The sequence below is a fragment of the Gracilinanus agilis genome, chromosome 2, assembly GCF_016433145.1.
Source record: "Gracilinanus agilis isolate LMUSP501 chromosome 2, AgileGrace, whole genome shotgun sequence".
NCBI classification, from domain to species: domain Eukaryota; kingdom Metazoa; phylum Chordata; class Mammalia; order Didelphimorphia; family Didelphidae; genus Gracilinanus; species Gracilinanus agilis.
Window position 1 is genome coordinate 645777024 of NC_058131.1, and position 15930 is coordinate 645792953.

General features: G+C 39.1%; 1 long non-coding RNA gene across 1 annotated transcript in view; it reads right to left on the reverse strand.

Moving 5' to 3' along the window:
• Positions 1-1279: 1279 nt before the first annotated feature.
• LOC123238238 overlaps positions 1280-15930 on the reverse strand; it is a 121259-nt gene continuing 106608 nt past the window's right edge. The window contains exon 3 of the long non-coding RNA XR_006505491.1: positions 1280-1340. This is a non-coding gene — a long non-coding RNA (uncharacterized LOC123238238). The remainder of the gene's footprint in view (positions 1341-15930) is intronic.

The window sequence follows — 15930 nt, forward strand, 5'->3', positions numbered from 1 at the left end:
AGGGTTTTTGATACCAAACTGGCCTGAATTCCCAGAATCATCTACCAGCAACAGAAAAGATTTGACCCCAACATATAATTTAGGGTGATTTATAAGTAATATAATCAAAGTTTGCAGATAAAGTTCTGTGGTTGAAAACATTTAAGGATTAATAAGAAAGGTACTAACTTGTACCTATACATATTTTGTTGTTGTTCAGTCATTTTGGTCATGCCTATCTCTTTGTGACCCCATCTAGGGTTTTCTTGGCAAAAATATGAAAGTGGTTTGCTATTTTCCTCTCCAGCTCATTTTACAAATGAGGGAAGCAAACAGTTTTCAGTGACTTGTTCAGGGTCATACAGCCAGTAGGTATCTGAGGCTGGATTTGAACTCAGATCTTCCTGACTCCACACTATCCACTGTGTCACCTAGCTGTCTTATACACACAGACACACACAGACACTCATATACCTATTTTAAAAGCTTGCTCTTATGAGCTGTCTATTTTATTCTTTATGATTTAAGTCCAATCTTTTAATAAAAATTGCTTTGTTCTGTTTTTTTTTTTTAAGGAGAAAAACATACTTAATTAACTACGCTTATGACTTAAGTCTTAAAATACTTATGGCACCTACTGCCATCTGCACCAATATCACTAAAATGCAGTTATTTCAGTTATTTCAACTCTTCAAGACTAAATCTGCAAACCCAATCCCATTAATATTACACCCTTTATCAAATTGACCCAGCCAAAAGTAACTCTCTCTATTCCATCCTTCTCTACAGATTCTGAGACACTGAGATTAAGTGACTTATCTTGGGTCAGTCTCTAGTATTAGTAGACAACGATCTAGGTCTTTCTGACTCCTCAAGGCTGGCCCTCTAGCTACAAATCATACTGCCTCTCCAGGATTCCATTGGTAGTATAAAAGATAAGCAAAATTTTCTGGATCCTCATTCTAGAAGCAATTGGTTTTCTTTATATTCCATGTCACAAACTGGGATCAAGAGGGAAAGAACAATTCTCTTGACTACACACAGTATCTACTACATCAAGTAGTTTGAGAACTGTTACTGAATCACATAAAATCACACCCCAAAAATTATATCTAGAAATACCACTGGCCAAACTATTTAAACATTTTTTTGAAAAACAGGGATACTAAGATTTATACATTTTTGAATCATTACGTTTTTAGAAAAAATTTGCCATTCATCTTTCTTCAATTCAAGGGGAAAAAAACTACAAATACAAAAGCAGATTGCAGTATAGATCCATCAGTGACAGCCAACATACCTTGGGGGAAATATCTGCCACAGAACACTCTGGAGGCTATAGGAGGTCTGGTTTCAGTTCCCTATAAGAGAACAAAAAAAGAAAAAAATATATATATATATATAAAGAACTCACAATTATCGCAGTTTTGGGGGACTCCCAAATGCTTTGTGTATATTAATCTCATTCTGCCCTTACAATCACCCTGTAAGTTAGGGAGCCATTTATTATCTAGAGCAGTGATGGGCAAACTACAGCCGGTGGGCCAGATGTGGCCCCCTGAAATGTTCTATCCTGCCCTGCAACATTATTCCTAATCGTTTGCCCATCACTTTCCTAAGGTCATCTTTTCACTCTAAAGTTCAGATTCTATAAAAGCAATGCATTCCCGACTTCTCTTCTCCCTACTATTATGATAAAAGAAAACAAATGCATTTTTGTTGCATTTAGGGAAATGGTTGAACTAAACATGATATATTAATACAATGGAATACTGCTATTCTAATAGAAATGATTAAAGGTTCAGTTAAGGAATGACCTAGGAAGACTTGCATGAACTGATGCAAAGTGAAATAAGCAGGACCAAGAGAACAATTTATACAATAACCACAATATTGTAAAGATCAACATTTCCAAAGACTTAAGAGAGGTGATAGATTAAGGGAACAAAACAAGACAAATGATTTGGATGTAGACCACTTGCAAAATTGTTTTGCTTGTTGATGCATATTCATTATAAATGTTTTGTTTTTTCTTCCCCCCACCAAGAATAAAGTGGGGGAGGCAGAAGGTAGAAAAATAGATTCCTTCATTTTTTGAAATTACATTTAAATTTTTAAAAAAGGAATGTGAGGGGGCATGTAGGTGGCTCAGTAGATTGAGAGCCAGGTGCAGAGATGAGAGATCCTGAGTTCAAATGTGACCTGGACACTTCCTAGCTATGTGACCCCCAGCAAGCCACTTAACCCCCATTGCCTAGCCCTTACCACTCTTCTGCCTAGGAGCCAACACACAGTATTAACTCTAAAATCTAAAATGGAAGGTAAGGGTTTAAAAAAAAAGAGCTTTTTTTTTTAGAAATTTTACAAATGAGTCAACTCCAATTTGAGAGGGTAAATGATTTGTCCAAAGGTATCCAGCTGGCAAATGGCAAAATCAAAACTTGAACCTAGCCCTCTGAACTCCAAGCCCAGTAATCACTACACCACAAAGGCAAGCTATATATAACATAAGCATAATGAAAATAAGTTCTTTTTATACAGGGTGTCCCCAAAGTCTTAGTGCAACATAAAACTGAGATTTGGGGGATAACTTGCTTATATAACACTTTCTGGTTTGTGAAATGTTTTGTCTATGTTATAATCTCATTTGAGTCTTACAATAATCCTTTGAAGTAAGTACTACTATTATTATTATTTAATTTCAGTATCATATTTAATTTTTCACAAATTACATAAAGGAACAATTTTTCACATTCATTTTCTAAAATTTTTAGTTCCAAATTTTTTCCTACCCCCTGAAATAGTAAATTAATCTAGTTATACATCTATCACTGTTATTATTATACCCATTTTTTATACAGACTAGGAAACTCAGGTTCAAAGAGGGAAATGACCTGCCCATAACTCAGCTAAGCAGCTCCAGATGCAAGATTTAACCTCAGGTCTTCCTGATCCCACGTCCAAAGCTCTACTTACTCTAATACTCTGACTTTCATTGAATAAAGGCAATAGGTGACATAGCTCGGCTTAACCATGCCAAGCCTGAAATAGAAATTAGTATGTCATTACAGTGCCATCAAAGGAACACATTCCCTCGTGTCCTGCAAAACATGACAGGAATCTTGCCTTGACAAATTTAAACAGAGGAGTATTTTTTTAAACTTACTATTATTAGTTCCCACTTGCCTATGAATCAGCCTTCACCGTGCAGGAGCATCTAAGCCTCATCAGGATGAAACCCAAGGCGACATCTCTGTTTATTATTTTGAAAAGAAAGCCCCGGTGCCAAGTTTCCTGCAACACCCAACTCAAACTATGAAATCTGGAGGACAGAACGTCCTGTTGCCAGGATTTGAAGACAGGAATATAGTCTGATCTAATAGATCAGCCCTACTTTCTTTTGGCAACAGGAAGGAATTGAATTCCAAAGAGCAAATGGGGCTAAATACCAACACACCTTTTGAGGTTCATGTGACAATATTTATATTTAACCCCTTACATCTTCACCACCTTTAAAAATGGCCGAGAGTAAAGACATTTTATCTAGAAACACATTAATAAGCAGTCCTTGATTGGCATATGCAAGTGTTATCAAGATATCATTACATTCCCTTCAGTGCTACTGCAGAAATGAAATTACCCAAGTGGGAATGAAAGCTTCAGTATTTCAGTGGACCTGCGAGCACACCGGTGCGTACACCTTCTCCCCCTGGTATCAGCAGCCACCCTTCCATGTCCTCTTCTCCTCTCTGATTCCAATCCATCATCTTCTCATAAATCCTTCATAAACTACCTAACACAGTGGAGGACTTCTGGATGTTTCAATAATCACTTTGGCATTTCAGCTGTCCACTTGTTGTCCATTCTTTTCATTATCTAATTGACCGGTCCACTTCCTTCTCAGTCATAGCAAACTTTCCCTGGAAAAAATCTTTTATGGCACATCTTGCATAGGCAATATCTTTGTAATATTCTGTAACATTCTTCAGCTTTCATGCAGTAAGTTGGTCTTTGAATCGCTAACAATTTTGAGTCTCTAGAAATGATGGTATTCCTTGATATGGCATCACCAAGAACATATTGGAATTTTCTTAAATGGACATTAGTCTGGAATTCCCCAGTGCTGCTTGGTACAAACGTTGTAACCTCCACTATCTTGTTTCTTTCCTTGAGAATGGCAATTAAAAACCACAGAATGTTAGAACTGGAAAGGACCATAAAGAGATGGATTTGGAGTGAAAGGACTAGATTCTAATCCCACTGTCCACCAAATAATGATTTTGAGCCAATCACTTTCCCTCTCCTCATATGTATAAAGGGAGCTTTGGGCTCTCTGATTTCAAAAATCCCTTCCTGATTTAAATCTACAATACTCTGACCATCCTCTATTGGAAAGTGACTTCTACTGAGGCAAGGTGACCTGCCTAAAATCCTGCAGCAAGCATTCCATAGAACTGGACCTGGGCCTCCCATCTCCCAATTCCCTACACAAGTGTTCATCCTACCACATTGCTATGAACCATATTCCAGGACAAAATCATACCCTTCCGCTGATGGTGACAATTGGAGCCAAAATGGAATACAAATACATTCAGACTCCTCTAACCCGATTTATATGTTAACAGTGCGTTAAAAGCTAAGAGCTAAGCTAAGAGCCAGTATCAGGAAGAAGACTGCAGTAGGCCTCAGGATCTCGGGTTCAAATTCGTTAAAGTCAAATTCTTAGCATCTGACTCTGAGCAAATAACTTCATTCCTATGAACCTCGATTTTCTTCATTAATAAAGTACGTCTTTTACCACCTACTCTATCTAATATCACAGGGAGTTTGTGGTGAATGTGAAAGTACTTTGTAAATTGTGTATTGGTATAAAACTGTAAGGAATTAGGTAAAGTCACTTACCTGTCTGTGTTCAAACAGTTATTAGTGCTTTCCCCTCCCCCACCTCACTGCTACCTGGAAATTATTAATAATGATAAGCATAATGATGAAGATTACAATAATTTATATTGTGCTTTAAGGTTTGCAAAGTGTTTTTTAAAACCTCTCTCATTTGATCCTCACAACAACCCTGGGAAGTACAATTATCCCCATTTTACAGATGAGGAAACTGAGGCTGACTAAGGTTAAATAGCTTGCCCAAGGTCACACAGTTAACATCTGAGGCTGGATTTGGACTTAGATTTTCCTAACTCGGTCCAATATTTTATCCACTCTATCCACCTACCTTTACTAAAAAAAATGTTTTTTGATGCATCTCTAACTTTGATTCACTTCCTTGTGCAGATGTTAGACCCCAGTGGTAGAATACAAAAACCTTGATTATTTTGTTTCTGTCTCTGCATCCCCATCACCTCGAAGAGTGCCTGACACTCAGCACATGTCATAGCATACAATGGTGATGGAAGGAAGGAAGGAAGGAAGGAAGGAAGGAAGGAAGGAAGGAAGGAAGGAAGGAAGGAAGGAAGGAAGGAAGGAAGGAAGGAAGGAAGGAAGGAAGGAAGGAAGGAAAGAAGAAGGAAGGAAGGAAGGAATTATCTCTTACTCCAATCTGCACGAATTCTTGTGTCTTCTTCCCAGTTTGCTCTACAGCAAACTGAAACCCCAGTTTGACCTGTGAGCCCGGGAGGAAGGTCTTCTCTTCTCCACACTAGCTCAGCCCACCCCGTGATCCCAGAGTGCCAAGCTCAGAGCCCTAACACACAGCAGGTACTCCAGAATAGCTGCTGATGATCAGAGCAACAGAAGCTGTTAAAGGGCTGGGCTGGAGCTCTTATGGGAAACTCAGATTGTGCAACCTGGAATAAAGAAGCCCTGAGGGGGAAAATTTCCTAATGATTTTCTAGTAAAACAACGGGGAATAATTACAGGGAAAGACATTCTGAATCAGTGAAACATCTGAGTTGCTAGTCTTAAAGAAATGCAATTTTAGTCCTTCCTAAGTAGATTCAGCAACTCACTCTGCTTTCAAAGGCGCCTCAGTAAAATGCCAGATCTGCTATTAATGAAGACTTCAGAAGAATTTTTAATTAGCACATTCATTGTTTGTATGCAAATGACTGGTGCTGAAGTGGTTATGAAAGTGCTTGAAGACAGCTTTTTTGAAGTAAACAGCCCTCCAGCAATCTTATTTATATTCTTTATTTGCTGAGTCAGTCTTTCTTTCCAAAATGGTGAAGACCTGAAATTGCCCATTAGAATGGAAAACATTCTAGCCAGTGAAATCAGGAGAAACCAGCTTCTAGTCCCATGTCTACCATCTAGCAGCAAGTCACCACCTTTCTTGGTGGCCTCAGTTTCCCCAAACCATAAATGAGAGTATTGAACTAAATGACCTCAAGGGTCTATGTTTCTATGTGTGAATGTCTAACTCATGAACTGGAGTCTGAGTTAATTAGTTTTTACTGTAGCTTGATGTTTATTCTATAGAGAAACCCCATAAATTTGATTCAGATCTCGACTTAATTTCATCTCAACACAGCAGGGGTAGCCCCAAACAGAGAAATAGAAAAGTCACCAGTCTCGTGTGTCGGGTTATAAATCTGGGAGTCATCCAAAGAATCTTAAGGAAGTTTCCTTCAAATATTTCCTGATCCCAGCTCTTCAAGCCCCTCTATTCCCTCCCTAAACAACATTTGCCTTATTCTTTTATCCTACTTATTATCAATGGAATGGAATTCGTTAGGTGATAAGACTTTTTCCCAAGAACTTGGGAAAGTCTCGGTCTTTGCCCTTTAATGAAGTTCATTCATAAAACCACATTCTGGGAGTGTTACGGGACCTGTGATAGGGACCAAACTAAGCCTGGCATTACTTTCAAAACTACCAGGGACGCTATGCCCAGTGTCCAATGATTTTCAAGCAAAACAATAGAGATTATAGAGAAAGGCATTTTAAATCAGTGAAACATCTGATGCTCTATGTGAACTTATTTACTACCAATCACTTAAAGTAGGTGTTTTCCTGCTACAATGCATTCGTCTAGTGACCACTACTTCTATGCTCTCTGATACAATTCTAGTCCATGTATTAGACATTCTCATATTACATAGCTTCCTCAAAACCCTAGAATAAGAAAAAAGCACACCGCTCCCAAACTTCCTTGCCCAGTAGTTCATACTGATCTGTGCTAATCAAATATGGGGCATGTCACAGAAACATCAAATCACAGAATTTCAGTGAAGGAAAGAAAAGGACCTCAGAGGTCATTTAGTCCAACCCCCCATTTTATACAAGAGAGAACTGAGTCTAAGAGAAGTCAAATCCCTGGCTCTAAGCCACATATAGGTAGGTGGTAGGGAGTAAGTAGGTGGGAGTCAGAATTCAGGCAAAGAATCTGAGAGTCTGAAGGGATCTCAGGGTCTCTCTAATCCATTCCCACCACAAAGGAACCCTCACTAGAACACTCCAAATAAAGTGTTTGTTTGTCTGGCCTCTGTTTAAAGACCTCCAATGAGATATCATCACCAACAAAGGCAGCCCAAACCATCTGGAGGCAGATCAAATTGTTAGGATGTTTATTCCTAAGATCAAATCTAAGTTAGGCTTTTTGTGACTTTTTTGTCCATTGTTCCTAGTTTGCCCTTTGGAGTCAGAAAGAACAAATCAAAACCCTCCTCCCCTTGACAGCTCTGAAAATACTTGAAGACAACTATCAAACCTCCCCTGACCTTCTCTCTAAGCTAAATGATTTAGTACATGACAACTCCTGGGGAGCAGGGAATATCTTTTGCCTCTCTTAGTAAACATAGCATTTAGCGCAATGCCTGGCACATAGCAAGCAACTATCAACTATCCACTAGCTGATCAGTTTCTTCAAATGATCCTCAGATGTCATGGGCTCAAGGCCCTTCACCATCTTGGTTGCCTTCCTTTGGATATTGTCCACTAGTGGTGTCAAATTCAAATAGAAATCAGGGGCCATTAAACCCTACATAAAGATCCCTGAGGCCTATATTTTGACTTGGAAGATCACATATTAACAATATCTGTGTTCTAATGTATTTTTATTTCTTTGTTAAAAATTTCCCATTTGCAGTTTAAACTGGTTTCAGCAGGCACATGGGAATGATGCAGACAGGTAGCCTTGTGTCTGACTCCTCTGCTCTACACTTTACCAATATCTTTAAACTGGGATGCCTAGAACTGAACGCAATACTCCATTTGAAGATGGACAATGGCAGAATACTGTGGGATTATCACTTCCCTGTTGCTGGAAGCATTGCCTGTCTTAAGGAAGGCCAAGATTTTTGGCTGCCAAATCACATTGCTGGCTCAAGTTAAGTGACAGTCCATTCAAACCTAAAGGTTTTTTACAGAACTTCTGTCTAACCAAGCATCCTCCATCTTCTACTTATGAACTTGATTTCTTGTACTCGGGCACAAGACTTTACATTTATCCCATTGAATTCATCTTATTAGATACTCTGACTTGTCAAAAATCCTTTAGGATTCTGTTATCTATTCTATTAGCCATCCTATCCTTCTCAGCTTTGAGTCCCCTACACATCTGATGAACAAACCAACTATGCCTTCATCCAAGGCATTGACAGAAATGTGAAAGGCTCAAGCACAGATTCCCTGAGCCCCACTCCATGAAAACCCCTAGCAATGCCAACACTGAACCATTAGCAAGCACTCTTTGAGTCTGACCATCCAACCAGCTGTGAACCTATATGACTGTAGTAGCACCTAATCCATCATTTTCTGTCTTCCTCTCCCTCACAAGAACAGAACAAAATACTTTACCAAAAACATTTAGGTAAGCTATATCTACCAGGTCCTCCAACTCTACATGGAACTTTTCCAGGTATGCTACTAACACACCATTTAACTATTCAGTGGCCCCAAACAATTCCCTAAGACTGTAAGTTACAGGTGAGTGCCTGATCTACATGGATGGAGAGAGCTTTCTTGAAGTTCACTACCCCATAAAATGGTAGGGTTGGGTTATAGTAAAAAAATCTTAGCCTAGTATGAGTCCAGGTGTCATCATAGCAGATACTCATATAATCCAGCTGACTCAGATCATGTTTTTTCTATTATTGAAAAGTAAAGAGAAGCCATAGACAAATAGATCCCCAACTCGGGGATTCAATTCAATACTTACTAAGTATATACTAAGGGCAAAGTACTGTGCTAGGTACTGAGGATACAAAACAAAAGCAAAGAATGGAAAAAGGAAGGAAGGGGCTAGATTATAAAGACATTAAAAAACCACAGGATTTTATATTTAATCATGGAGGCAATATGGAAGGCACTGGAGATGATTTAATAGTCAGAACTGTACTTTAGGAAGCCCACTGTAATGGCTGAGTGGAGGATGAACTTAAGAGGAGACAGACTTGAGGCAGGGAGAAAGGAAAGAGAATAAATATTTATATAGCAATGACCATGTGCCAGGGATTGTGCTAAGTACTTCACAGAAATTATCTCAATGAATCCTCAAAACAACCCTACAAAATAAGTGCTGTTATTAGCCCCATTTTATAGTCAAGGAAATTTAAGCAGACAGAGGTTAAAGTCACCCAGAATCACACATTAAGTATCTAAAGTCACATTTAAACTTGGATCTTTTTGTTTTATTACTTCTTTTTATTTTTTTCCCATGGTTACATGATTCATGTTGTCTCCCTCCCCTCTTCCCTCTTCTCTCCCAGAGCTGACAAGCAATTCCACTGGGTTATACATTTATTATCACTCAAAACTTATTTCCATATTATTCATTTCTATATATGTATAATCTTTTAAAACCAAAACCCCAAATCTTATATCCATATAAACAAGTGTCAAATTACATATATATTTTCCTGGATTTCGACTCCCACAGTTCTTTCTCTACCTGTGGATAGCATTCTTTCTCGATACTCTCAGAATTATCCTGGATCAATGCATTGCTATTAGTAGCAAAGTCAATTACATTTGATTGTCTCACAGTGTTTCAGTTACTGTGTATAATGTTCTCCTGGTTCTGCTTATTTCACTCCATGTCAATTCACCTAGGTCTTTCCAGTTCTTATAAAAATCAAGCAGTTCATCATTCCTTATAACACAATAGTATTCTATCACCATTGTATACCACAATTTGTTCAGCCATTCCCCAATCATGGGACAACTCTTCATTTTCTAATTTTTTTCCACCACAAAAAGCACAGCTATAAATATTTTTGTACAAACAGGTCCATCCCCATTTTTTTTTATTTCTTTGGGATACAAGCCTAGTAGTGGCATTGCCAGATCAAAGAGCATACATTCTTTTAAAGTCCTTTGGGCATAATTCCAAATTGCCTTCTAAAATGGTTGGATCAATTCACAACTCCACCAGCAATGCATTAGTGTCCCAATTTTGCCACATCCCCTTCAACATTTATTGTTTTCCTTTACTGTCATATTGGCCAATCTGCTGGGTATAATGTGGTACCTCAGTGAACTCAGAACTTCTTGACTCCAAGCTCTGAGCTCTATCAACTATATCACCTTGCTGTCTCTAGGCTAGGAAGACCAAAAGTAGGCTATTGCAATAATTCAAGGACAACATTATGAGAGCCTCCACCAGAGTGGTAGCAATATCAGAGAGAAGAAGGCATGCATAAGATAGATTACAAAGGTATAATTGACAAGACTTGGCAAGTGATTAGTTATAAATATGTGAGTGATAGTGAGGAATTGAAGTTGCAAGACTAGATGACTAGAAGAATGAAGGTTCCTCTCTACCATAATAGATTTTAAAAAGGGGGGAGATTTGGGGTGAGAGGAAAAAACATATTCAAGATGTCAATGAGACATTCAGTTCTAGAACTCAATGTTGTTTCACTCAGCAACCTGCCTTACCTAAGCAGAGTTGAGCAGCCAAATCAGAACACTTAGCAGCAAATGGGAACCTATCCCAACCGAATGGCCACCCACAATCCAATGTCAGCATCTCAGGCCAGGAAATTTATATTCACTCTATGTTTCTTTCTACTGCTTCAGCATCCTACCCTCAAAGCAGTGACCATAGCTCTCGTAGTGATGAGTGACTACTTATGGGGGTGACATGCTGTAAGGGACACCAGAGGCCACACTATGGAATCTCATGCTGAAACTGTTAAAGGCTGCTGCTACAAATCAAGTCTGATCACATCTCTACCCTTCTCAAATGCTGGTAGTGTCTACTCTGTGTCTACTAGATAAACTAGAGATACCTTATCCTCTCTGGCGTTCATGGCGCTCCACAGTCTGTCTCCAATTTACTTTTCCAGCCTTATTTTACAGTACCTCCTGCAGGCACCCCAGGCTCACTGGGCTACAGGCTGTTCTCCATTTTCAACCTGTCTTCTCCTATTTCCATGCATTTGTGTGCCTCTCATGTGAAAAAATGAGTGAGTTAAAGTAGAGATCTCTCAGGTTCCTTCCAACAGACGATGATTTTAACTTGCTTTAGGGATCTTCTCCCCTCCCTTGAAAAAAAAATGTCCAATAACACATCTATAACTCTCAGGTTTACAAAAATTCTTTCCACACAACAACCTGGGAGTTAGGTCAAGCAAGTGTTATTAGCCCAGCATGGTGGGGTGGACAGAGCTTTGGCTTGGACTCAGGAGAGCTCTGGGCTTAAATCCTGATTCTGACATGGAATTGGTATGCAACCATGTACAAATCATTTCACTTCTCTGGGGCTCAGGTTCCTCATCAAAAAAAATGTGATGAGGACATCAAGGTAGCATGGTGAATAGAGCACCAGGCCCACAGTCAAGAGAACCTGAGTTCAAATGTGACCTCAGACACTTCCCACCTATGTGACTTAACCTTGATTGCCTAGCCTTTGCTGCTCTTCTGCCTTAGTACTGATAGCAGAAGGGGCAGTTAGGTGATTCAATGAATTAAAAGTCAGACCTAGAGACAGGAGGTTGTAGGTTCAAATCTGGTCTCAGACATTTACTAACTATGTGACTGCAGACAAGTCACTTAACCTCCATTGTCTAGCCTGAACCACTCTTCGGTCTTGGAACCAATTAATTGATTCTAAAATGGAAGGTCATGGTTTAAAAAACAACAACAGAATTGATACTAGGACAAGAAGGTAGGGGTTTGAAAAAGTGGTGATTAGACTTCTATAAAACCTGCCTCACATAACTTAAGATGAAATGGGGCTAAAGAAATAGAGAGGTTAGCTATTATCATTGTCATTTTCATTTTAACAGTGAAGGAAACTGAGGGATAAAGAAGATGAGTCACAATATGAATCAGTATCAGAATCTGGCTTCAAGCCCAGGTCCTCTAACTCCAAGTTTCCCTGGTCATCCTGTTACACCAAGCTGCCTCTCATCTGACTATAAGTTATAATTCTAGAAAATAGTGTGACTCAAAACCTGGAGCTGAGAATGAAGTTTGGAAGGGTTTTCTTTCTCTTTTTTTTCTAAAGTATTAAAAACAACTTCCTAGAGAATAGAGTTGGACTTGGGCTCAAATTCTGTCTCTGAAACTTACTGATTATATGACCCTGGGCAAGTCATAATCTCTCTGAACCTCAGTTTCTTTATCTATAAAATGAGGGAAGTAGACTTAAGGACTTCTAAGGTCCCTTCCCAGATCTATGTATGATTCCATGATCCTTCTCAAGACTAGATAATTAATTGTAGAGGAACTGATTTCAACAGGTTTCTGCCCTTTGATAGAAAATGCTCTCAAGACTTGCTCACTGGGCCAAATTCTCCCTTTTGGGGTGTTCTTTAAATTTTTCTGATCAGATACCAGGCTCAAGAAGATAACTCTGTTGTCTTTAATGCTTTTATTTAATACCTGCAATCCTCCTTTTAGCAATTAGGGTGTCCTAATTAGGAGGGGCTGGGAAGTCTTTAGATAGCATCAGGAAGAGGAGACAGGACTGAAGTATGAGGAGACCTTGAGCTACTCCAAATTTCTAATCTTGGATTAGCTAATCCAGAGACCTTTCCATATTTACTTAGTAACGGTTAATGATACTCATCCCACCAAAGATAAACTGAGATAATCCAGGAAAAGGAAAGGGAAACAGTGAGGTAAGGGTAGTTATATACTTGGCACAAAGCAAAGGAAAGATGCTTAGTTGGCCAGGATACATTTTTCCTCCTAAGAGAGGAATGAGATAACATATCAACAAAACTTTAAGCTATAATCAGTTGCCAAGAAGAGACCTAATAGACCCCATCTCCTCTTTCTACCCATATTCACCATTAATAGTCAATCGATTATTAACACTCTCATAGCAGATCTTCCATTTTATGCTGTAAATGGGGTGTGCATAGAGGCACATCTATCTTTAAATCCTTATTCCCTCTTCATAAAGAGGGGAAATTAAATTAATCATTCATTGCCTCAGCCAAAATGTTTATTAAACAGTGTGACAGGATACAAGAACAATAGAATATACAGTGCCTATCCCATTGGACAATTCAAAATCCAATATCGCACACACAGGGAAATGACCTAAAAGGAAAGTAATGTATTCTTCACAAGCCCAAAATGATCTAGAGTTAACTGAGTCCACAAGACCAGAGGAAATGCTGTACAAAATGGGCATTAATTTACACAGTCAGAAAGAGGCAAGGACTTGACTCCATAGGTATTAATTCAAAGAAATACTCTGTAAGGTTAATAAAAGTCCAGTTTCTTATTTCCATCACTGATGTCAGTTAGTTATCATTTGTTATGCACCTACTATGTCCCAGTTGTTGTTCAAGTCATTTTCAGTCATGTCTTGACTATTTGTGACCCCATTTGGGGTTTTCTTGGCAAAGACACTGAAGTGGTTGCCCATTTCCTTCTCCAACTCATTTAACAGATAAGGAAACTGAGGCCAATAGGGTGAAGTGGCTTCCCCAAGTCACATAGTTGGTAAGTATTTTAGGCAAGATTTGAACTCAGGAAGATGAGTCTTCCTGATTCCAGACTCAGCACTCTTAACCACTACACCACCTGGCTGTCCCACCATGACCTAAATACTGTGGCAAATGCTGGGAATACAAAGAAAGCCCCAGACCCTACTCTCAAAGACCCCACAATCTAAGGAGGGAGTCAATTTGCAAACAGCTGTATGTAGAGGAGTTATATACAGGATAAATTGGGAGAAGTCTCAAAGGGGAGACCCTGAGAGCAAGGAAGTCTGGGAAAGGCTTCTTGCTGAAAGTGGGGCATTACCTGGGGCTTGAAGAAAGCCACGAAAGTTCAGAGGGAGAGATGAGGAGGAAGAATGTTTCAGGAATGGGAAATGGGGTGGGAGATAGAGTATCTTTTGTGACTAAGGGCAAGGAGGTCAGTGTTAATGGATCTGAGTACTGCATCCCAGTGGGGAGGAGTAAGGTGGAAAAAGACTAGAAAGGCAGCAAATAGCCAGGTTTTATAAAGGGCTTTAAAAGTCAAAAAGAGGATTTCGCATTTGATCATAAAAGCAACAGGAAGCTGGTAGAGTTTATTGAAAGGAGAATGGAAGGTATGTGTGATATGATCAGACTTGCATCTAATATGGTCAGACTCTGCAACTGGACAGCTAAATGGAGGCTGGATTGGAGGGGGGAAGAGATTCACCAAGACTGTGGTAAGTTGATCCTACCAACATCAGAATAGCTATAGTGTCAGAAAACAGTAGGGGCATATGGGAGGGATGTTACAAAGGAAAAGACAACAGGAGTCAACCATTGATTAGATTTGAATCTAGGAGAGAACAAGCAATCAAGGAGGGTAGTCTGGGGATCTGAGAGGACCTTTCCAGTAAAAGGAAAATTAAAAGGGGGAGAAAGTTTTAGGGGAAAGATAAATAATTTGGTTTGGAATATGTTGGGTTTGAGATGTCTACAAAATATCCAGAGGCAGCTAGAGAGCACAGTAGATAGAGCATCCAATGTGGAATCAGGAGGACCTGGGTTCAAATCCGGCCTCAGATACTTCCCAGCTGTGTGACCCAGGGCAAGTCACTTGACCCCCATTGCCCACCCTTCCACCTTGGACCCAATACACAGAAGTTAAGGGTTTAAAAAATAGATGTGTGACCCTGGGAAAGTCACTTAACCCCCATTTCCTAGTCCTTGCCACACTTCTGTCTAAGAATTGATGCTAAGACAAAGGGTAAAAAAAATGTTTAACAATGTTTATCAAACATCCAGTTTAAGACATCCAAATGGTAACTGGAGAGACAAAACTTGAAGTCAGCAGATCAGCATATAAGTTAAGATTTGCAAGTAGATCTTGAGAATCATCAGCATAAAGGTATAATTGAAACTATAGAAGCTGATCTGATCACTAAGTGAAATAGTAGAGGGAGAAGTGAAGAGGACTCCGAACCAAGCCTTAGGCATGACCTGGATAAAAGATCTAACAAAGGAGACAGAGAAGAGGTCAAAGAAATAAGGAGAGAACTTCAAGAAAGCAATGTCACAAAAACCTAGAGAAAAGAGAATATCGAGGAGAAGAACATGATTGGGTGACTGTCGAAATCTGTGAAAATGTCAAGAAGACAGAGGATTAAGAAAAGGCTATTAGGTTTGGCAATTAGCAGATCATTAGTAACTTTGGAAAAAGGAGTTTCAGTGGAATGAGGAGGTCAGAAGTCAGATTAGAAGAAGAGTGTTATCTCTAGGAATGCAAATCTATTACCAGAGACTTTAAATTAAGCATCTCTTTAATGTTTAAGTGGTATCTTTTAGAGTAAATTCCCACTGACCCCACCACCCTACCACCATGGGTTCAAGTTATCTTTATTTAAAATGTTACTGTTGCCTTTTGGTCTTTTACAAAAATATAATCTTACACAGCCTACCTACTTCAGAGTATTCCTGTGAGGAAAACACTCTACAAACCTTAGAAGGCTGTAGAAATGAGTAATTATTGTCACAGGCATTTGTGATTTAGGTCAGACAAAAGGAAGAAGGTAGTAATTTTTTTTTTGTGGAAGGAATAACAGGAGAAACATAGCTATCCCCCACTCTCTTGTTCTGA